Source organism: Camellia sinensis, chromosome 11 (genome assembly GCF_055761805.1).
Source record: "Camellia sinensis isolate YWXY chromosome 11, ASM5576180v1, whole genome shotgun sequence".
In the NCBI taxonomy this organism is placed as follows: domain Eukaryota; kingdom Viridiplantae; phylum Streptophyta; class Magnoliopsida; order Ericales; family Theaceae; genus Camellia; species Camellia sinensis.
The window spans coordinates 95,447,564-95,471,567 of record NC_138971.1 but is presented as its reverse complement, the minus strand read 5'-3'; the positions used below and the strand labels follow the sequence as shown (position 1 = coordinate 95,471,567).

Sequence of the window (24,004 nt, the reverse complement as noted above, 5' to 3'; positions counted from 1 at the left end):
CTTGTCCAGGTTCGCACCTGAACTTGTGGCATCCGACGAACGCCGCTGTATTGAGTTCGAGAAGAGGTTGAGGCGCAGCCTCAAGATGAGGGTTGGAGGTTCGATGATCCGAGATTATGGGCGCTTGGTTGATGCTGCAGCCGATATGGAGATCATGATGCAGGAAGAGGAGGGGCAGAGAGGCTCCAAGAGGAGCCAAGATGGTTAGGGTGATGGTAGGAGATAGAGGAGTGCTAACCCTCAGCAGTCTCAGGGGGGTGTTGCTAGATCGACCTTTCCAGTGCCGAGTGCAGGCTCGGGGAGAGGTAATCAAGGAGAGTTCACCTGTTATAAGTGTGGTCAATTGGGCCACAAGGCTTCAGTTTTCCCACAGAGGGGAGGAGGTCAGAGAGTCTTCAGCTAGACCGCAGAACGAGAGTCAGGGCAGGGGTCAGCCCTTGTCTTGTTATCAGTGTGGTCAGCCTGGGCACCTGAAGAGGTTTTGCCCACAGTTGAGTGCCACTTCGGGCGCGTCTAGTTCTAGGCAAACACAGGGTTTTCAGCCAGCTCAGTCTGTGCAGGCCTCGAGAGCCAATCAGGGGGCTTCATCGTCCCAGTCTGTGCAGCAGTCGTATGCTTCGAGGGGTGAGCAGTTGGATCAGGGGCCTACTAGGCGCGTGTATGCTGTTATCGCGCAGGATGTTGTGCCTGCTCCATCAGTAGTGAGAGGTACCTTTCTGTTTTGCAACTCGGTTGCTAGTGTATTAATTGATACGGGTGCATCTCATTCTTTTGTGACAAAAATACACTTTAGTGACACTATATTAGTGGCATATTTTTAGAAAATGCCACGAAAAAAATATTTGGTGACACATTTAGAAAAATGCCACTGAACCACAAACATATAAAGCACTAGTAGCATTTCAATAAAGAAATGTCATATCAATTTTATGGCATTTTCTAAAAAGAATGACACAAAAAATTTGTTTAGTGACATTTATTAACAGATGCCACTAAACTTTAGTAGCAATGACATTTTTTAAAAAATGTCACTAAACTAGGTAGGTGCAAGTCACTTTTTATGGCATTAGGCGAAAAGTGTCATAAATAATATTTTATAGCATTTTGAGAAATGTCACTAAGTTAAAATATTTTAAGATTTTTATACAAACATAAAAATAAAATATAACAATAAATCTCTAAACATCTTTTTCATATATTTCAACAAGCATGAATTAAGCACCAGTTTACCAAAAATTGGAAGGAAAAAAAGAGGGGGGGGGAATAGTGATATAAATGATTGGTTTGATTAGGGTTCAAGGCAACAAGAAGACATTCCCATAGCAAAAATTTAATTTCTGTGTCGATACGGGGTTTCTCTCTCTTTCTCTCTCTCTCTCTCATGATCTCTTAACTCTCTCTTTCTCTCGATTGCTCTCGATCTTGCATCCTCTCTATGTGTTCTCAATCGATCATTCCTTCAATTAATCAATCAATCAATCCATTGAATGGTGGAGGAGAGTTTCAAATACGTGATTTTGATCCGTGACATCTCCACTGTGAGTATCTTTCATCGTTGTTCGCTGTATTATTTAATTATTGATTCTCAATTTGATTGTATCTTTAGCTTTGTACTTTTCTTCTTGTTAAAAATCTGAATTTGAATCACGAGTGTGGCCTATCTGTTTGTTGCCTGAGTTGTCCTTGGAGTTGAAAGAAAGCTATAGTTCCACCGTTGTTGTAAATGAGCTATATAGTTCCACCGTTTGTGAAGAAGACAAAAAATTGCAACTTAGCAGTGAAAGTTTTTCAGATAGATGTGTTCGTTGACTTGGGAGTTGCAAGAATTTGATGGTGTAAAGGTGATGGCGGTATGTGATATTTGTAGAAGATTGAGGTGCATTCTTGCAATCTCAATATATATAGACATATATATATATATATATGTGTGTGTGTATATGTTCTACCTTCTGAAACACCAAGTATGTTTTCATCTTTCTTGTTCTCTTGTATGTTCCTCCTTGTTTTCTTCCTCTTGGTGAAAATTTTTTCCCACCACGTGTTTGATTTTATGCTCAAATGAGAAATTCATTAGAGTTTCACTTTCTGATGTCTCTATGCTTTTTCCGCTTTCTTTTTTTGTTTTGGTTAATAGATGTGTTAGTTTTGATTGTATCAGCATATTTGTGAAATTGTTGCATTGTAGGAGCTACTTATATGAGACTTATTATTTATGTGTTTTAATTTGAGAAATACCACGCCATATATTTGTTTGAGAAAAAAAATGAAAAATTTGGGTTCTAACTTGAGCTGGGTTTTGAAAAGTATATTAAACAGATACACATACACATACATATACACATCCAATTTTCAACCTCACTGAAACAAAGATAATAATTCTCAAGTTGTGAAATTTTCATAGCTAAAAAGATAGTTTCATTTTTCCAAAGTCCACATCCAGGAAGTTTACTGAATCCAGACATAACTTGAATCTAGCAGCCCTTGCCTCATAGTTAACTTCCTTACTATTCATAGTTAACTTGAAAAAAATAGCATTCGGGTTTGATTCAGCCAGTTGACAGATCTGATACAAGATAAAAAGGGGAGAGACTATTAACATATTAACCACCAGTTATGTAAAAAACTGAAAGTATTAGTAAATGAGCTCAAGAATGTATAACATTTGCTTCCTCACCTTTATTTAGTCGTATGCCGTAGTCAAGCTCATTTGTTAAGCCCTTTATAGCGACCCCGGTCTTTTCCCATTTGATTATTCTATCCGGACTTAGGTTCCGTAGATTCTGTCATTGTATAATGGTTGTTGTTGTTGTTCCTTATTTTCTCTTTTGGAATTATAGGATGTGTTAGGCAGGTTTGTTCAGGTTGGTTGGGTTTAGAAACCAAGTGTTGCTGTCCAGGTTTTTGGTTCTTCGCTCGAGCGAGGAGTTGTTCGCTCGAGCGAGAGGTAGTGTTTGATTTGGACCTGTAGCTGTGCATTATTGGCTCGAGCGAGCTTTTCTTCGCTCGAGCGAGTTAGTTCATCCTTCGCTCGAGCTATAGTTCCTTCGCTCGAGCGTGTGTCTGGGTTCAGACCTGAGGGTTTGAGTTCTTCGCTCGACCGAGCTTTCTTTCGCTCGAGCGAGCATTTGAGTTGTTGGCTCGAGCAAGGCTTCCTTGGCTCGAGCGTAGTTTCTCTGTGTCTGGTCGCTCGAGCGACCAAGTCTTCGCTCGAGCGAGCCTGTCCATTTTAAATACACAGCAGCGGGATTTGATCAGTCTTTTTCATATTCTTTTGATTCCAAACCCCAGGTTCGACCTTTCTCTCTCCCTACTCACCTTCTCTCTTAGGTTTGATCTGTTTAAAGAGTGTTACAACCCTAGTTGCTTTATTAAAAAGATAGAGGGAGTCAAGAGCTTTCATTTAATCTGAACATTTGGCAATTTGGAGCATTTTGGTCTTTGGGCACTCATCTCTGTCTTCACCATTTGGGTTGTTTTCTCTGAGGTAGGGATTTCCTACTCCATTTTATAGGTTATGTTCTAAGTTTTGGTATTTTAATATGTTGGGAATACTTTGGTAAATTTTGGGAAAAACCTTAGTTGAATTATTGAATTGATTTGTATAAGTAATTCATGGAATTGGGAAAAGATGGTTAAATTCATGGAATTGGGGAATTCATTGATTAAATGGCATAATTGGATAATTTGAATCATTTGTCTATTGAATTGTGGACATAGTTATTTTCAGTTTAGAAATAACTGTTTTGGGCTATCGGTGGAGGATAGTCATGATTGTTGTAGACATTGCATGTGGATTAGGAATAACTGGAACTAATCACATTGGTTAAGTCATTAATTTTGACTGTGGCATTGATACAGAAAATACGTGTATTGATTGAGCATTGCATTTGCATACATTGTTTGTGTGTGGGAGGAGATAGGGGATGTACTCCACGGTTTAGGGGAAGATAGGGGATGGACCTCTAAACCGGATTTTGTTTGGGAGGAGATAGGGGATGGACTCCATTAGCATCACTTTTATGTGTGCTTATTTATATAGAAGTGTTTTATTGATACAGCACTAAAATGTGTATCAATCTGGAAGTATGAAGTGTTTGATTTGAGCTTGAGTCTCATTTGTTGTTAATATTGGAAGGATGTGAATATGATATATGTGATTTCACTGTTATAAGTTTGGCCAGGTTCTGAGCCATGTTGATAAAACTGGAAAGTAAAATGTATCTTTGGCAATAATGTCAAGAGTCTGTAAAATGAAGTAATTGATTATTTTGGTTAACCATCTGTTGAATGCTATTGCTTTATTCATTGCTTATATGTGGTTTAGTATATTTCTACTGGGCTGTGGCTCACCCTATATGGGAACATCATTTTCAGGTTCAGGTGATAAGCTACCTCCAAGGAATTAGCTTGGGAGGGTTTGGCTTCTGGATTGAAGAAGACTACTTTTAGTTAACTGTCTTAAATTATTAGTACATGTAAACATTCAAGCCTAGGGCTTTTCTTGTATTGAGTTAGAACTCATATTTTTGTATCCAAGTGTTGGCTTGGAAAGATGTAAGCCTGTAGGGCATTTTATTCGATGATACATGTAATGCTTTATTTTGTAATACTCTGATGAAAGAATTAATAGATTGTCTTCTTTAAATAATGAATGTCAATGATATATATAATGGGTTAATTTTGAGGGCGTTACAACTTGGTATCAGAGCGTACCGGGTTTGAATACTTTGGGTACGTGGGAAGTGATTAGTATCACATTGGGTTCGTCTCGTTTGATAGAAACTTAGTGTAATGTTATATGCTTATGTGATAACATGTTTATGTGATTATGTGGGTATGGAATGTAGTTTCTAGGATGTTGATTGGACCCTTGAGTTTCTTGTAGTCTTGTTGGAAAGGCACTTGATCACTGCTGCTTCCAACCGGAACTATAGTAACGCATTGGGACTATCATTATCCGGGAATGAAATTCGTAGGTGCTTATGTGATTATGTGCTTACGTGGAATGAATTATTGTTTTCCATTGAATTAGGACGCGAGTGTTTAGCTTCGGCACATTTATTAATGTGCTAATGTCTTTGTTTCCTTTATTAGGATGTCAGGACGAGGACGAGGACGCGGTAAGCGTGGTAGGCCGGGTAGGCAGGAGGTGCCTGTGCCAGAGGAGATTCCGGCAGTTCAAGAGGGAATTGGCCAGGCCAATGTGGCCGAGCCAGTAGGCCAGCAGGCTATGGGCGCTCTAGCCCGAGAGATAGCAGGGGCATTCAGGGAGTCAGTAGGCATTCTCAGAGCTGAGAATCAAGCTCAGGATCTTATTGCTGATGCAGGACCTTCCTTTCTGAAGAGGGAGTTCTTCCGGTCTAATCCGGATGAATTTGTGGGCGATCCTAAAGAGCCACTTAAGGCAGATGAATGGCTCGAACAGACAACGGAGACGTTTGAGATGCTTGGCATCGAAGACGAGGGGTTGAAAGTGACCTTGGCATCTTTCCAGTTGAAGGGGGATGCGGGTCAGTGGTGGAAGTTTACTAAGGGGCGTATAGGAGGTACGTGGGAGGCTTTTGTGAATGCATTCCAGGAGAAGTTTTTATCTCCGGCAGTCAGGGAGAAGCTGCGAGACCAGTTTTGTCAGCTTAAGCAGGCGAGTTCTTCAGTGGCCGAATTTGAGGCTGCATTTACTAGTTTGTCCAGGTTTGCACCTGAGTTGGTGGCGTCTGAGGAACGTCGTTGTATTGAGTTTGAGAAGAAGTTGAGGCGTGGCCTCAAGCTGAGAGTTGGGGGAACTATGATTCGGGAGTATGGGCGTATGGTTGATGCTGCAGCCCACATGGAAATCATGATGCAGGAGGAGGAGGAAGGGCAGAAGGGCTCCAAGAGGAGTCAGGATAGTCAGAGTGATGGTAGGAGACAGAAGGGTTTTAATCCCCAACAGTCTCAGGGTAGCTTTGCTAGATCGACTTTTCCTGTACCGAGTGCTAGTTCGGGGAAAGGCAGTCAGGGAGACATTACCTGTTTCAAGTGTGGCCAGCTGGGCCACAAGTCTCCAGTTTGTCCTCAGAGGGGAGGAGTTCAGAGAGCAGCATCATCTTCGGCTCAATCTCAGAGCCAGAGTCAGGGTAGAGGTCAGCCACTCTCGTGTTATCAGTGTGGTCAGCCAGGGCACATGAAGAGGTATTGCCCACAGTTGGGTGGCACACCTGGTGCATCTGGTTTGAGGCCGATTCAGGGTCAGCAGCCAGCTCAGTCGGGTCAGGCCTCGAGGGCTAATCAGGGGGCTTCATCATCCCAGACAGTGCAGCAATCTTATGCTCCTAGGGGAGAGCAGGTTGATCAGAGGTCGTCTGGGCGCGTGTACGCTGTTACCGCGCAGGATCTAGTACCGACTCCATCAGTTGTGAGAGGTACCTTCTTGTTTTGCAACTCGGTTGCTAATGTTTTGATTGATACGGGTGCATCTCATTCCTTTGTGTCTGTTGCATTTGCATCTGTTTTGGAATTGGAGTTAGCGCAGTTAGCATCTCCTATATGTGTAGTGTCACCTCTTGGGGGTGAATTGTTTTTGAAACAAGGTGTTAGGGGTTGTGATATAGAGGTTGATTATCATAGAATCCCATTTTCCTTTGTAGTTATGCCTATGAGGGGTTTCGATGTTATTTTGGGTATGGACTGGTTATCGTCATACCGGGCAGTTATTGATTGCTACCGCCAGAGGGTCACTTATTGTACTGTGAGCGGAGAGTATTTTCATTTTCTGGGGGACCGGGTTGGTGATGTGTTGCCACCGGGGTATGTTCCACGAGGACGGAGTGAGCTTAGTGGTCTACTTGCTAACCTGTCGATTAGTGAGGATAATGAGACTCAGATTGTATTGCCAAGGGTGGTTTGTGAGTACTCGGATGTCTTTCCCGAGTATCTTGTTGGTTTGCCACCGCATCGGGAGATTGAGTTCTCTATTGACCTAGTGCCTGATACGGCGCCGATTTCCATGGCACATTATCGTTTTGCCCCAGCCGAGTTAGTTGAGTTGAAGATCCAGCTCCAGGAGTTATTAGACAAGGGTTTTATTCGTCCTAGTGTTTCGCCGTGGGGAGCACCGGCCCTCTTTGTTAAAAAGAAAGATGGTGCTTTGAGACTTTGTATAGATTATCGAAAATTGAATCGGGCTACGGTTAAGAATAAGTACCCTATGCCCCGTATAGATGACCTGTTTGACCAGTTGAAGGGTTCCCGTTGTTTCTCTAAGATAGACTTGAGATCGGGTTACCACCAGTTGAGGGTCAGGGAAGAGGATATTTCGAAGACGGCATTCCGTACGCGGTATGGCCATTATGAGTTTCTGGTGATGCCATTCGGACTCACCAATGCACCGGCAGTCTTTATGGACTTGATGAACCGGATCTTCCGGGAATTCTTGGATCGGTTTGTAGTCGTTTTTGTGGACGACATCCTTATCTATTCGCCTTCTGAGGAGGAGCACGAGGCACACTTGAGGGTGGTGCTTGAGTTACTTAGAGCCCATAGGCTGTATGCCAAGTTTGGGAAGTGTGAGTTCTGGCTGAGGGAAGTCAAATTCTTAGGCCATGTGGTATCCGGTGAAGGAGTGTCTGTTGATACATCCAAGGTAGAGGCAGTGCAGGATTGGGCACAGCCTAAGAGTGTATTTGAGATCCGCAGTTTTCTGGGATTAGCTGGGTATTACCGTCGGTTTGTGAAAGATTTCTCCAGGTTAGCATCACCGTTGACTAGACTGACTCGGAAGGGAGTCAAATTTGTATGGAGTGAGACTTGTGAAAAGTCGTTTCAGGAGTTAAAAGTTAGACTGACTACCGCTCCAGTATTGATTATACCCGAGAGAGGGTTGGGTTATGCAGTCTATTGTGACGCCTCACGAGAGGGTCTGGGTTGTGTGCTAATGCAAGAAGGGAAAGTAGTTGCCTATGGTTCTCGTCAGTTGAAAATTCACGAGCAAAATTACCCTACACATGATTTAGAGTTAGCAGCTGTGATTTTTGCCTTGAAGATTTGGAGGCATTATCTTTATGGTGAGAGGTTCGAGGTGTTCTCGGATCATAAGAGTCTGAAGTATTTGTTTACACAGAAAGACTTGAACTTGAGGCAGAGAAGGTGGATGGAATTCATAGAGGATTATGACTTTGAGTTGCATTATCATCCGGGAAAGGCCAATGTGGTGGCCGATGCCCTTAGCAGGAAACCTGTTGGTGACATAGCTAGTATTGCCATCCGAGAATGGGAGATGTTGGGTGCACTTGGGGAGTTTGATTTACTTCTGGGCGAATCCGTTGAGGCTGCGGCCTTGTTTTCTGTTATTGCACAGCCTTCACTTGTGACTCGAGTGTTAGAGGCTCAGAGAGGTGACTTTGAGGTAGAATCTCTCCGTGAGAAGATTTCCGGTGGGAAGGTTGAGAAGGGTTTGATGGTATTTTCCGACCTGAGTGTGAGATACCGTGACCGTCTGTTTGTGCCGGAGTCTTGCCGAGAGGAGGTACTCCGAGAGTTTCATCATTCACACCTTGCGGTGCATCCGGGAGGCACTAAGATGTATCGGGATTTGGGTCGTCAGTTCTGGTGGCGGGGTATGAAGAGAGATGTGGCAACTTTCGTATCTAAGTGCCTTACTAGTCAGCAAGTGAAGGCTGAACATCAGAGGCCAGCGGGTTTATTGCAACCCTTGCCTATTGCCGAGTGGAAGTGGGAACACGTCACTATGGACTTCGTTGTGGGTCTTCCGAGGACTCAGCGGGGTAGTGATGCTATTTGGGTGGTTGTAGATCGGTTGACTAAGTCGGCGCACTTTATTTCTATGCGTGTGAGAGATTCGGTAGATCATCTTGCCGACTTGTATATTCGGGACATAGTGAGATTGCACGGGGTCCCAGTGACGATCGTCTCAGATAGAGATCCTCGTTTTACTGCCAGGTTGTGGCAGAGTTTGCAGAGTGCCTTAGGCACTAAGTTGACCTTTAGCACGGCTTATCATCCTCAGACTGACGGACAGTCCGAGCGTACTATTCAGATACTTGAGGATATGCTTCGGGGTTGTGTTCTAGACTTTAGTGGGTCGTGGGAGAGGCACTTACCGTTGGTGGAGTTTGCCTACAACAACAGTTTTCAGTCTAGTATCGGTATGGCACCATTTGAGGCCTTGTATGGCCGACCGTGTAGATCTCCTGTGTGTTGGGCCGAGGTGGGTGATGCACCTCTGTTGGGTCCAGAGTTGGTGAGGGAAACGACGGAGAAAGTTGAGCTTATCCGTAAGAGGCTTGTTACAGCACAGAGTCGTCAGAAATCGTATGCCGACCGTAGGAGGAGACCTTTGGTGTTTGAGGTGGGTGATCATGTCTTTCTGAAGATATCACCTAGACGGGGTTTGATGAGGTTTGGGAAGAGTGGAAAGTTGTCCCCTCGATTCATTGGTCCGTTTGAGATCCTTGAGAGGATTGGCGAGGCTGCTTATCGTTTAGCTTTGCCGCCGCAGTTGTCCGGAGTACATGACGTGTTTCATGTGAGTATGCTTCGGAAGTATGAGCCGGATCCATCACATGTGTTGGATTGGACCGATTTAGTAGTTGATGAGGATGTTTCATATGAGGAGAGACCGATTCGAGTCTTGGATAGGTGGGATCAAGTTTTGCGAGGCAAGACCATCCCTTTGGTCAAAGTTTTGTGGAAACACCATGGAATGGAGGAAGCCACTTGGGAACGTGAATTGGAAGTCCGCGAGAAATATCCGGACATGTTTGTTGATGTAATCTTATAATTAGATTCTGTTATATTGTTGAACTTAAGAGCTTTATATATGTCTTAAGTTGTAAAACATTGAGTATGTTTTGGTAAATGGGTGTATCTTGAAACTTGTTTCATTGTAGAAAGATTAGTGTAACATTGTATATGTTGATTACATTGTTGGATGTGGTATATATATCATGCAGTTGAATATGATATGGAAATCGTTAACATTGAAAGGAATAATGCATAATAGTGGTGCAGGTTGAAATATATGTTGTTTTATATATTTTGTGGGATGCCTCTTGATAAAGAGATAAAGTGACCAGTATTGGGTCAAGTTGTTTATTATTGTTATATACTATCTTTGGGTATTGAGAAAAAAAAAAAAAAAAAAAAAAAAAAAAAAAAAAAAAAACCTGTTTTCAAATTTATGCCTAATTTCGGGGACGAAATTCTTTGAAGGGGGGGAGGTTATAGCGACCCCGGTCTTTTCCCATTTGATTATTGTATCCGGACTTAGGTTCCGTAGATTCTGTCATTGTATAATGGTTGTTGTTGTTGTTCCTTATTTTCTCTTTTGGAATTATAGGATGTGTTAGGCAGGTTTGTTCAGGTTGGTTGGGTCTAGAAACCAAGTGTTGCTGTCCAGGTTTTTGGTTCTTCGCTCGAGCGAGGAGTTGTTCGCTCGAGCGAGAGGTAGTGTTTGATTTGGACCTGTAGCTGTGCATTCTTGGCTCGAGCGAGCTTTTCTTCGCTCGAGCGAGTTAGTTCATCCTTCGCTCGAGCTATAGTTCCTTCGCTCGAGCGTGTGTCTGGGTTCAGACCTGAGGGTTTGAGTTCTTTGCTCGACCGAGCTTTCTTTCGCTCGAGCGAGCATTTGAGTTGTTGGCTCGAGCAAGGCTTCCTTGGCTCGAGCGTAGTTTCTCTATGTCTGGTCGCTCGAGCGACCAAGTCTTCGCTCGAGCGAGCCTGTCCAGTTTAAATACACAGCAGCGGGATTTGATCAGTCTTTTTCATATTCTTTTGATTCCAAACCCCAGGTTCGACCTTTCTCTCTCCCTACTCACCTTCTCTCTTAGGTTTGATCTGTTTAGAGAGTGTTACAACCCTAGTTGCTTTATTAAAAAGATAGAGGGAGTCAAGAGCTTTCATTTAATCTGAACATTTGGCAATTTGGAGCATTTTGGTCTTTGGGCACTCATCTCTGTCTTCACCATTTGGGTTGTTTTCTCTGAGGTAGGGATTTCCTACTCCATTTTATAGGTTATGTTCTAAGTTTTGGTATTTTAATATGTTGGGAATACTTTGGTAAATTTTGGGAAAAACCTTAGTTGAATTATTGAATTGATTTGTATAAGTAATTCATGGAATTGGGAAAAGATGGTTAAATTCATGGAATTGGGGAATTCATTGATTAAATGGCATAATTGGATAATTTGAATCATTTGTCTATTGAATTGTGGACATAGTTATTTTCAGTTTAGAAATAACTGTTTTGGGCTATCGGTGGAGGATAGTCATGATTGTTGTAGACATTGCATGTGGATTAGGAATAACTGGAACTAATCACATTGGTTAAGTCATTAATTTTGACTGTGGCATTGATACAGAAAATACGTGTATTGATTGAGCATTGCATTTGCATACATTGTTTGTGTGTGGGAGGAGATAGGGGATGTACTCCACGGTTTAGGGGAAGATAGGGGATGGACCTCTAAACCGGATTTTGTTTGGGAGGAGATAGGGGATGGACTCCATTAGCATCACTTTTATGTGTGCTTATTTATATAGAAGTGTTTTATTGATACAGCACTAAAATGTGTATCAATCTGGAAGTATGAAGTGTTTGATTTGAGCTTGAGTCTCATTTGTTGTTAATATTGGAAGGATGTGAATATGATATATGTGATTTCACTGTTATAAGTTTGGCCAGGTTCTGAGCCATGTTGATAAAACTGGAAAGTAAAACGTATCTTTGGCAACAATGTCAAGAGTCTGTAAAATGAAGTAATTGATTATTTTGGTTAACCATCTGTTGAATGCTATTGCTTTATTCATTGCTTATATGTGGTTTAGTATATTTCTACTGGGCTGTGGCTCACCCTATATGGGAACATCATTTTCAGGTTCAGGTGATAAACTACCTCCAAGGAATTAGCTTGGGAGGGTTTGGCTTCTGGATTGAAGAAGACTACTTTTAGTTAACTGTCTTAAATTATTAGTACATGTAAACATTCAAGCCTAGGGCTTTTCTTGTATTGAGTTAGAACTCATATTTTTGTATCCAAGTGTTGGCTTGGAAAGATGTAAGCCTGTAGGGCATTTTATTCGATGATACATGTAATGCTTTATTTTGTAATACTCTGATGAAAGAATTAATAGATTGTCTTCTTTAAATAATGAATGTCAATGATATATATAATGGGTTAATTTTGAGGGCGTTACACCCTTGATCCACTAATCCTTTAGTACCTCTTATAATCTGTTGATCAATTTCATTTGGGAATGAAAAAGTGACTTATCTCGTTGGCCATTTGTCTGCAGGTGAATGGTGTTGCCTAGTTGCATAGTGACATTTTAAAGTCCGAGTTATTTGTAGACTACCACCACCAGCCACTGCCCCTCCGATGATGTTAGTTACATGAGCACCAATCGATTGATTCGGTGAGATCCTTGGATTAATCCGGTGAGAGCCTTGGATTGCATGCCTTATTCGATTAATTCAATTTCTCCTCTCTCATCTCTCTTTGATTTTGATTTGATTTCTAGAGTTTTGATTTCGATTTCTAGGTTTTTGATTTTGATTTGATTTCTATTCAATTAACCTAAATTTTTCTCCCTTGCAGTTTCATTTCAACTCTTTGATCTCAAGCAGCAAGGATTCATAGAGAGACAGGACCTTGTGAGGTATTTTGAATTGTGTTGTGTTTATAGCTCTTCAATGAAAATTTCTATTGATTTGGTTATGTAACATGTTATGGATTGCCAATCGTAGTTTTTTTTATAAATTGATTGTAATGCACTCCAACCCCAACTCTTAACTTCCTATATTTCTGTACCTTTTGCAATTCGAAGTTTATATAGCTGAAACCTATCTATACTTTGTGGTTCTTCATTATATTTAATTCAATATGATTTTCAACGATTTGATTGCTGTCCATGGACCTAATCCCGATTTTGGCACTTCCTCTCTCAGGTTTTAATATATCAAAATGAGGCTGAAAAATGCTTAATTGAAACGTCTATAAATTCATTGCGTATAAGCCTGAAGGTGAGATAAAGTAGTTTACATTTGGATACATTCTTGAGTTCTTTCCGTTGGTTATGGATGAAATAGCACATGATGCACACTCACTATCTCACTTGTGTGTATAGAATCAGATTAGACGTACATACACACTCACCATCTCACTTGTAGTATGATTTCTTCGTCAAAATTTATGAATATATATATGATTGATTGTTTTTTTTTTTCTAACTGTCTGTTTGGATTGGGTGATTTGGTAAGAAATGATTAGAAATGAAGAAGAGTAAAAGAACTCTCTTATTTTTGGGGTTATAAATTACGTGAGATTTGGTGTGAAACAAATTGATTGGGTATATGTTTTTTTCATAATCTGGAGATTTGTCCATTAAAATCTGATGTTTAATCTGATGATAGATGATGTATTAGTCTTAATTATTTAATAGATGATGTTTAAATTAGGTGAGATTTCGCCTTATTTTTTTTGGATTATAGATGATCTATTAGTCTTAATTGAATAAAATCTGATGTTTAAAATGTTTTGTATTGTAGTTTACCAAGGAATTAGATCTTGATTGTTTTGGTGGTGTAAATAAATTGAAATTGAAAAGGGGTTTCGATTATTACTGTTGAAAACATTGACAAAAAGCATTGCTGCTTATTCTGTTGATTGGAAATTTTGTTATATTTTGTTTAATTATTTAATATGTGGTACAATGTATTGACTGGCAGTTACTTATCAAAAAAAAAAAAAGAAGACGGAGATAATTAGTATTATTTGATGACTCATTGATTTTTTGATTGCTTGGTTATGAATTATGATTAGAGGATGAAACTGATTCATGATTTGAATTGAATGTTTATGTAGAATGGAACCTCAGAAGAGGTGAAGAATATAGTTTTTGTCCTTAATGCTGGTGAAGTGCCTTCTCAGGATGTTGCAGGTAAGTAAATGTAGAATGAAACTCACAGCTAAATTGGTGTGTTTCTACTCTAATTTATATGTTTTCACCTGTTACTAAACACACCAATTTAGCTGTAAGTTTCATTCTACATTTACTTACCCGCAACATCCTGAGAAGGCACTTCACCAGCATTAAGGACAAAAACTATATTCTTCACCTCTTCTGAGGTTCCATTCTACATAAACATTCAATTCAAATCATGAATCAGTTTCATCCTCTAATCATAATTCATAACCAAGCAATCAAAAAATCAATGAGTCATCAAATAATACTAATATAAAACTTCATTAAACTATCTTGCAGAAAATTAAGGGTCAAAGTTTTAAGAATGTTTATGTCATATGCTGTGTTGGTTTCAGAATATGGGAAATCTCTGCAGTAGACTGGCCTTCCATCAGCAGTAGCTGCTGCTAGATCATCATCAGACTTCACCTCCACTAGAAATCTTAGCAGCTCATCTTTTCTATATATTTACATAGACATAGCAATGGCAAAATAAAAGTAACATCAGTATATCTAAGCTGTCGATTTGGAAACTAAATCTATTTAAATACCTTATATTGTTTTTTTGTTGATCTTTGAAGCTGAAACATTGAATAAAATCCTCTACTGGGGTAGCAAAGATAAATAACACCGCTGAAACTTGCTCATTTCCAAGAAGATGCCAAGTATGTCAATTGCTTTCCTATCTTCATTAGCTCATTGCCGAGACGATGCCAGAGTTGCTAGATTTTGATAAGGATCTTGTTCATTTGGAAGCAGCCTAAGGTTTGCATTTTTCTTAATGTAGTATGTGAATGAGGTGTCTCTAGTTGATTTGTACAATTTATTGCTTGTTCTATCTACATATCAAATGGCCAGATCCAATTGAAGTCTTTAGCTAAAGAAATGCAAGCTGTGAGTAAAGGTCTTGAAAAGGTTGAGCAGGAACTCACTGCTTCAGAGAATGATGGTGCCATCTCTGCAGGCTTCCAAAAGGTAAGGGACATACTTGGGACACTAGCTTACTCTTTTCTCTTCTTTTTTTTTTTATTTTTTATTTATTTTTTATTTTTTCAGATTTATGTTGGATCTTCATAGATGTACATAATTCTAGTTTCATGACAAAACTGGTGTATGTTTGTTGACAGTGATGCTGAGATATAAAATAAAGGGGATTTGCCAATACTGAAATTTTAATCTTAGTGGAAAATTCAGCAGTAAATTTGGTTTGATTTTTCTTTTGTTAAAATTTACAAGTTCTTGCTTAGTTAAGTATACTGACACATTTATCTTGCAGGGGAAGCTCAGTATTTTAGAGATGTATTTGTATGTAGGTTAGATTAGATGATGGAAGTGAAAATGCTAACATATTTCATTGCACGAGTCTAGCTAACTTGGTTAAGAGCCAAATTTAATTGAAATATTTCTAACAGTGTTACCAAAAAAGGCTAATGAGAGATTTAGGGCTTTAAGTTTATAAGCTACTTGTTCACAAGTTGTCGCATTTTATAAGCTATTGTCTTTGTTTGGATGTGCATACGGCTAGGCAAGGTTATGTTCTTGTGCGTGTGTATATATATATTAAAAATAACTTTCTACGTCATGCAAAATTATATCATGAAAAGTGTAATGATTTATGACATGCAAGGAAATAAAGTAAAAGATTATGTATGGCATACAAAGTATGTCATAAATATATTAAAAATGATATTCTACGGCATACAAAATTATGTCGTGAAAAGTGTGATGATTTATGACATGCAATAAAATGCCGTAAAATATTATATACGACATACAAAGTATGCTATAAATATATTAAAAATAATCTTCTACGGCATGTAAAATTATGCCATGGAAAGTATGATGATTTATGGCATGACAAAAATATCGTAAAAAATTATATACGACATACAAAGTATGTCATTAATGTTTAATTTATTATTTTTTACAACTTTACCTGCATGTCGTAAATGATACTTAACTTTTCACGGCATGTTATATAACGGCATTTGTGTGCATGCCGTGAAAGAGTTTTTACGGCATGCATTGCAAGCTATAAAAATTTAATTTTGTTGTAGTGCTTGATCCGATCATATGGACTTGTCAAAACAATTGGACAAGCTATTGGAGCTCATGTTGCTCAGCCTGCTCCATTTGTGGTATATTTCTTTCGTAAATAATAATTTCATTAACAAATTTTTATTAACTTAATATAGTGTCAATTACCTTTATAAGTTTATCTTTTGGATGCAGATTTCACAACTTATGGATGCTAGCCGAGAATATTTATACAAGGGAGGTTGAGAGTTTGGGAACTGATTTTGTTTTGATAATTTGTCTCTCCAAAATATGGATGCCACTATAGCTTTTCAGAACTTATGGTTGGAATAATTTTCTTTTAAATTTTATTTGCTTTAACTTTGTTAATGTAGTAGAATATTTTATAATTTCAGCAAGGAAATTTTATTGCAATATAAATAAATTTATATTTCAATAATAAATAATTGATTGTGGTTTGAATTTGTTTTTTATGTGATTATCCTATGGTTGTAATATTTATTTATTGTTATGAAAATTTTAAGGATGAATGGATGTCAAATTAATACAGGATGTGGTGATTAATATTCAATTGCTTATAAAAGTGATTCAATAAGTTCCAATGTCATTTATATCCATTTAATGGCACAAATGAATGGGATTTAGTGGCATTTATATCAATTGTAAGATAACAAGTGTCATTAAAAATTCATGCAGTGGCTTTTTTTAAATTGCAAGTCTTCTTTAATGACACTTCATAGCGTCACGAATAGTGACTACCATGACATTAAAGTGTCACTGAAAGTGTGTAGCCTTGATGGTGTAATGGCATTTAGAAGTGTCACTAATTCTTTTTTTAATGGCGGTTGATAGTGTCACAAATAGTATATATCATGACATCAAAATGTCATTGAAAGTTTTTAGCCATGATGGTGCAATGGCACTTGCAAATATCTACCGTGTCACTAGTATCTACCGTGGCACCGATAGAAATGACACTTGTTCAAAATGCCACAAGACTAAAAAATGTCATTAGAAGAATAGTTTTGTGACACTTTCAAATGTCACTAAATTAAAAAAATGTTGTAATGGCTATTACAATAGCTATTTTATTAAATTCTCAAATGATGCTTGTGAGCTAATATAACTAGTATTATCATATTTTAATTTTTCCATTTGATTAGCTATTACAATAGCTATTTTAAATTTTTTTTTTAAATTTAAGGATAGCTACATTTGAAGAGCCTTGTGAGGCTCAATAAATAGTTTGTATGTATAAATAGGTAAAATAAAGAGTAGCGTTGAAGTATATAGATTAAAAAAAATATTTTTATTTTATTTTATATTTTAGCTAGTAAAAAGTGAAAAGTATGGCTAAAGATCCCATTGGAGTGAGTAAAATATATGAAGCTAGCTAAAATAACCAACATGCCTTGTTTAAAGAGTCCTTAAAGATACTCTAACTTAATAGTAAAAGAATTTTTAAAAAATTTAAATAAAGAAAGAAAAGCAATTCAGTTACGGAAAACTTCATAAATATAAAAAAATAAAGAGGAAAGAAAGAAAAGGTAAAAATTAAAATATTTTAGATTTTTTCATTAAAATGAGAATAATTTAAGAAGTTCCCATTTTTTTTTTCAATTACTACAAAATTTTAATTTGAAAACCTAAAAATGATCATGTATAAATTGCCTAACGTGAATTAATTTTATAATCCATCACCTTGAGTTATTTTTAGATTTAATATAAATAGTTATTGATGTAACATTTTAACAACTACTAATCAACAAATGAAGATTTTATTTTTTTCTAAAACAAAAAATATAAATAAAGATTCCATTTTTGCTCCAAATGGAAATATTTATGTTAAATACATGAACCAGCCATATTCAGAGGAAAGTGGAAGGTCTTTTCAGTTTAATTGCAAGAAAATAAAGGGAAATTTACCCAAAATCCCATTACATAAACTTGCATACCCAAAAGCCATGTATATTTTCTTATGAGATTATAAACGTCTGTCTCGTAAATGTTGAATTTACAGACAACCAATGTTTTTGTGTCACAATAGCAAAGTTGTGAGCCTTAAAGGTCACGTTTAGAAATAAATTATTTTAGTAATTTTATAATTTTTTAAAAAAATATTGCAAAAAATTAGAAAGAGTAATTTAATAACTTATAGTGATTTTTTTGACTAAAACTGAAGGTTGCTAAACGAGGCAATCTCCCTCAACATATTATTCCCACACTGCAACTCTTACACAATTTCCTTCTCACTCTGGCAACTCTCCTCCTCCAGCAAAGAAAACGGTGACTCCATCCCTTACCTATACTAGCAATTCCCCTTCTTTATCTCTCCGTCTTCTCTGTCAGCAAGCCCTCATCTCTATTATGATTACAAATCGGGACATAGCCACTGTCATGCTTTCTCTCTGTAAAATCTTATTAAAAGCTTAAGCCAACGATTTATGTTCACCAATTTTTGTTTTTTTTTTTTTAGCTTTGGTCGTCATCTTCGTTTGCTTTAATCAAATTGTGCACAAATTTGAAATTACCACTCTGTAGACACCCCAGTTTTGACCGACCTCAAGACTTAGACGTCATTGGTTGTGCACTCGATGATTATGATTGCACTTGTTCTCTTTGAGTGCCCGAAGTCCTTGGTGGGACGCCCTGTCTTTGAGCCTTTAAAGCTTGTCCATTTTGTGCTTTGTTTTGCACCAAAAGCTTAGTGTTTCAAGTCTGGAACTTTTGGTGACCTGTCGGCCATCAGTGGTGGCCATCGGCCACCAGTGTCTTTTTCTAGATATTTGTTGACAGTTGTGCCAGCTGTTAGCACCTTGAACTGCATCTCCCTACACATGTATGGTAGGATGTTTCTAAGCATAAGGCATGTTGTTCTATAAATAGGGGGGTTCCTCCCCCATTTTGGAGGGTTAGCAATTTTGGAACAAGATTCTCTCTCTCTCTTTAGCAATTTTGTGCATAGTTGCTTGGATACACTCCACTTTTGTCTATCAATCCTTAACAAAAGTTACTAGTCTTTGGGCTGAGGTAGCGTGGGACCCTCTTTGAGCTCTAGGAGGTGGTCTTAGCGTGGTTTATTGCCTCATTTGTGTCTTCCCTTCAAAAGGTATAACACTCTCCTTTTATACTTGTTTTGCACACTTGCTTTGCCATCTTTTTCAACTGTTTTGGGGCTGGTTTTGAACTATCAAAAACTCTATTTTTGTGGCCTAAAAGTGTTGGTTTGAGGCCATTTTCAGTCAAAAGGTGGTTCACCATTCTTACTTCTTAGTTTGTAAAGCTTTTGTACCTTTGTTAACCACTTTCAAACCAACTTTTTTTGGCGTTTTAACAACTGAATTTCAAAAGTTTTTCAGTGCCAAAAATTCATTTTGAAGTCCAAAATTGGAGGGGTTAGCCTCCCCTCCTTGTGTCTTGTTTGCATGCCTATTTAGCCCCATGTATTAGCTTAATGTTTTAGCTTTTGTGGCTCAAGTTCAGTATGTTTTGAACTTTGTTTTGAGCTATTTTTCCATTGCGTTGGCTATTTGGTACTTTTAAGTCTTGTATTGCATAGTTGTAGTGTAAGTCCTTTCACTAGCTTGGTGTTTTAGGGCTTTAACCACCATTGGTTTGAGTTGATTGCATGTTTTAGTGCTTTTTCTCACCTAAATTCAGCACTTATAATCTCTGCAATCTCCTTCATTTCTTCACTTTTCATTTGCTTTGAGGATTGTTTCAACCTTAGGGTTGTTTAAGCTTGAGATTGAGGCTCATGCTTAATGGTTTAATCCTCCTTAGAGGGTTAATTACCAACGGCATGAAGCTTCTTTCATGCCTTAAAACTATCCTTTTGTTGACACTTCTTTCACCTTAGAAGACGCTCACCAATGGACAAATAGATTAATGAATGATTTGGTAACTAAAATGTGTAAACAAAATTGGCAAGTAAAAGTGGCAAGATAAACATCTCTTGGTGTTGCATTGCATGTGTTCAAATCGGACGTTAATTTGAACACAAGGAAAATGGGACATTTCATACTCAAAAGTGATGAAATGTGCCATTTTCCTAGGTCTCCATTGCCCTTGATCATGCATGATAACGTGATGGTCATTTTGGTCTCATTTTGCATTTATTAAACTTGCACAATTGGTTTCACAAGCCAGCATGCAATGAAATTGCTTGATTGATGGTTTATATACTAAATTTTGTCCCTCCTTTGATTTCCTCATGAAAAGGAGAGGCAAAGTGTGCAAACAACCCTTGAGAAACACACTATTTTGCTCTATTTGCTCTCTGTTGCAACAAGGAAGTCCAGCTTATCAGTGGCCGACAGCCACCACCAGTAGCTGACCGGCTACCAGTGGTAGCCGATTGGCCACTATTGGTAGCCGACTGGCCCCTTGTTGGCTATCAATGAAATTTGCACAGTGTGTTGGTAAGGTGGAGCAGAGGTATTCTGGAAGTGGGCAACAATTGTTGGTGTTCAATGTGCAAACAGAGGCATTTAGCAGGGCAGTGAATTTTCGGATGGAAATCCAGCATGCATGGGCCTCCTCCCTCGCTTCCCGGAATTAGCTAACTAGTTTAATTAGCAGTAGATCAAATATGTGTTGTCATTAATTAGTTGTAGCTAATTAGGTTTGTAAATAATTAGTTAGTTTAACTAGTTATTCAATTTCGTTTTGTAATTAGTTAACTACAATAGTTAATTAATTCGGTTTGTAATAATTAGTTAGTTAGCATAGCTACTTAATTAGATTCGGTTTGTAATAAATAGTTAGCTTAATTAGCGTAGCTAGTTGGTTAGCTTATTCATTCAGACCCTCCTTCACAAGGGCGTAATGTTGTAATAAGTGTGCGTGTGTGTGTGTATGTCTTCCAATCCCACGTCTTTCTCCCTTTTATTTAATCACTTTCGATGGTTAGATTCGGGGCATGTTTCAATTAGCATACCTTATGCTTGCATCCATTCATTTGTATTGCATGCACCGAGGCTCAGCGCATCATTCAAACTGCATTGCCATTTTAATATCTTATTCGAATACGTGTTTAATCACATGTTGTTTAAAATTTATTCATATGCCATATTAGTAGTCGAGCCTATTAATTGCATTATTGCATGTGTTGCATTAGGCATCTTGTATAGTTAGGAATCATGCATATTTCACTAACTCATGTTTTCCTAGCTTGGAGTACTAGGTGAGTTTTTACACTTTAGCATACTTGCATAACTGTGAAATGTTGCGATGTTTAGCATGCTTGCCATGAGACTATGTGCTTAAATGCTAAACTGAATGAATGTCTGTGGATGAAGCCTTGTTGTTTGCACTGGAACGATTCAACGAATGTGCGTTTTAAGCCCACTTTGTTGAGTGGCAAATCATGTTTTAAGCCCATTATGTTTGGTTGCAAATTCGCAATCTTTAAGCCCACTAGACCTCCGTCCCAAAATATTAGTTCCTTATTTCATGTTTCATTATCGCAAAATATTAGTCCCTTTTCAAAAATCAAGTACAAAAATAATATAAATTTCCTATTTTGCCATTCTTTTAAATTTATTAACACCATAAAAAATACACTTATGACATTGATATTTCCCAAAAAAATGTACTATCAAAGGGTAAATTTGAAAAATTAATTTTTTAAAGTGCAATAATTGTACTACCAAAAAAAGTTAGATTCCTCAAAAGGGACTATTATTTTGAGACAGGGGGAGTATTACTTTCAGAAGTGTTCGGTGGGTGAATGGGAAGGAACAATGGAGAATGGGATAGATTGCTTGTGGGTCCCATAAATTGCTGCTGTGGCACTTTATGGTTGTGTTAGGTTTTTGTTCTTGGCAATCCCATTTGACAAAACTCCTTTCAGTTGTAATTTTATTCGTTCTTTTATTTAAGTGAGGCTATAAGTATTTAGATGCGAATCCAACCCGAATTGTGCCTATGCAGTCGAAGTTGTTTGTCTGCTTGAGCTGCCGATTGTGCGCTCGAGCGAAGATCGCGTCCTTTCAGAAGTTTCACTCACTTGCAAAAGTACTATGAGTTGTTTTTTTCCGCTCGAGCGGCCATTCCTGTGCTCGAGTGTAGATCCATGTTCTGAAACAAGAATTTTAGTCAGTCCGCTCAAGCGACCATTCTTGTGCTCGAGTGGAGATCGCGGATCTGTTTGCTATAAAAGTTACAGTTCAATCAGGTTTTAGGGTATGGCTTCCAAATATTTTTCTTGGGTATTACGGTTTTCATCTAGAGCTTCTTTGCTTGTTTCCTTTGATATTTGTAAGAGTTTAATCATGAATTGAGTGGATTATATCGAAGGGTTTGTTTAGTTTGTTTCTATTCAAAAAATGGAGAATTGTTCTTTGGTGGATTCCATGGAATTTGGGCCTGAAGATTTGGTGGATTCCGGAGTGGCTCATCGTCATAAATCTAATATCAGTGTTGTGGATTCAACGTTAAGAAAGACAATACCAAGGTGAAGACGGGGCTGGAAGAGGCACATAGGGGTCGGTTCGATTCAGGCGTGGATTTGCTAGATAATTGAGAGTGCACTTGTATAATTCTTTTGTGTCCTCTTAGTGGATTGTTTTGTGGCTTTGGCCCGTGATTTTTTATCATAATTGGAGGTGCTCCAATTCTGGTTTTTTCACGTAAAATCGTTGTGTCGTTTTGTCTTGAATATTTGATTGGGATTTTTATTTACTGCTTTGTCACGCCTCACTTTTTATTACTCGAAGTATTACCAATTTCATTTACTTAATTCCATTTCAGAGATAACATGCGGAAATAAACTCGTATATTCAACTTGTAGAAGTGAATAACATTGCTCTCATTTGTATGCAAATAAATACAACATGAGAACACTAAATAAATTGCCCTTGGGCTTACATCATTAAAAAGTCAAGAAGAAGGGTATAACCCTTTTACATAAATGGCATTCCGCCAACACAAAAGAGGCCCCGTGGCCAACAAATAAGAAGATCCAAAACCTTGTAGCACATCCTGGCTATCACCTGAAAAAGATTCAACAACGTGGGATGAACATATAGTCCAGTAGAGATCTCAACATGATCCTCAACAATAACAACTTACAGATAGCTATGATCATGAATGTTCAATCTCATACTGGAATAGTAATGTGGCAGTTTATACAAAATATACATAAGTATGAATTTTTCTCGAAAACAGCCATTTCATTCAACGCTATAAGCGGTTCACCTTCTTTACTTTCAATTACCCATTTTTCCAAACTTTCATGACTATAACAGTTTTAGAAAAAAAAAAAACAATTTCACCAAGCCCATTACTCTTCCCCCATTTTCCGTACTTACAACAAAATGACCTTTTTTGAAAACATGTTCACAAATACCCCTTTTTCCTTCACACTTTCCAAAATCTCAAAATGGCATTTTGGTTTGTTCCTAATACATTCATATCAATACATGCGTGCCTTAAATAAAAGGGAAATAACAAATCGTCAACATGTATATAATCCACAAATGAGGCAGCTCAGCCTTTCAAAACTGTAACTATCGCAACCCATAACATATTCAGATACACTGACGATAAGAATTAAAACTCTGCTCTACCGGCTATATGCACAGTAGCTAAGGATATGCCAAAGCGATAAGCGAGATAATAACTCATTTTAAACATTTCATACCTCATAATAGATACACATTTTAGTCTGGTATCAATCTCAGACAAAAACACTTCCATACTTCACAAATGATACACATTTTGGTGTTGTATCAATATCAAACAAAAACACTTCTATACTTCACAAATGATACACATTGTAGTGCTGTATCAATGTCAAACAGTTTCCGGTTTAGAGGTCCATCCCCTATCTTCCCCTAAACCGTGGAGTACATCCCCTATCTCCTCCCACACAACACAATGTATATAAACAATTATCATATACAAATTCCTCAATACAACAAAGCATCACTAACAAGTGTAATACATACACATAAACTATTCAATAATGTTTAACCAACACAAGTGTAACGTATACATCACAATT

At 38.0% G+C, this 24,004-nt stretch overlaps 1 long non-coding RNA gene across 1 annotated transcript; it reads left to right on the top strand.

Annotated features, from left to right (window-relative positions):
- Window positions 1–1,252: 1,252 nt before the first annotated feature.
- LOC114256309 (uncharacterized) lies at window positions 1,253–13,949 on the top strand. The gene is made up of 5 exons (XR_014344248.1): window positions 1,253–1,538; window positions 12,292–12,433; window positions 12,623–12,654; window positions 12,944–13,018; window positions 13,860–13,949. It is a non-coding gene; the product is annotated as an uncharacterized LOC114256309 (long non-coding RNA).
- Window positions 13,950–24,004: the final 10,055 nt, after the last annotated feature.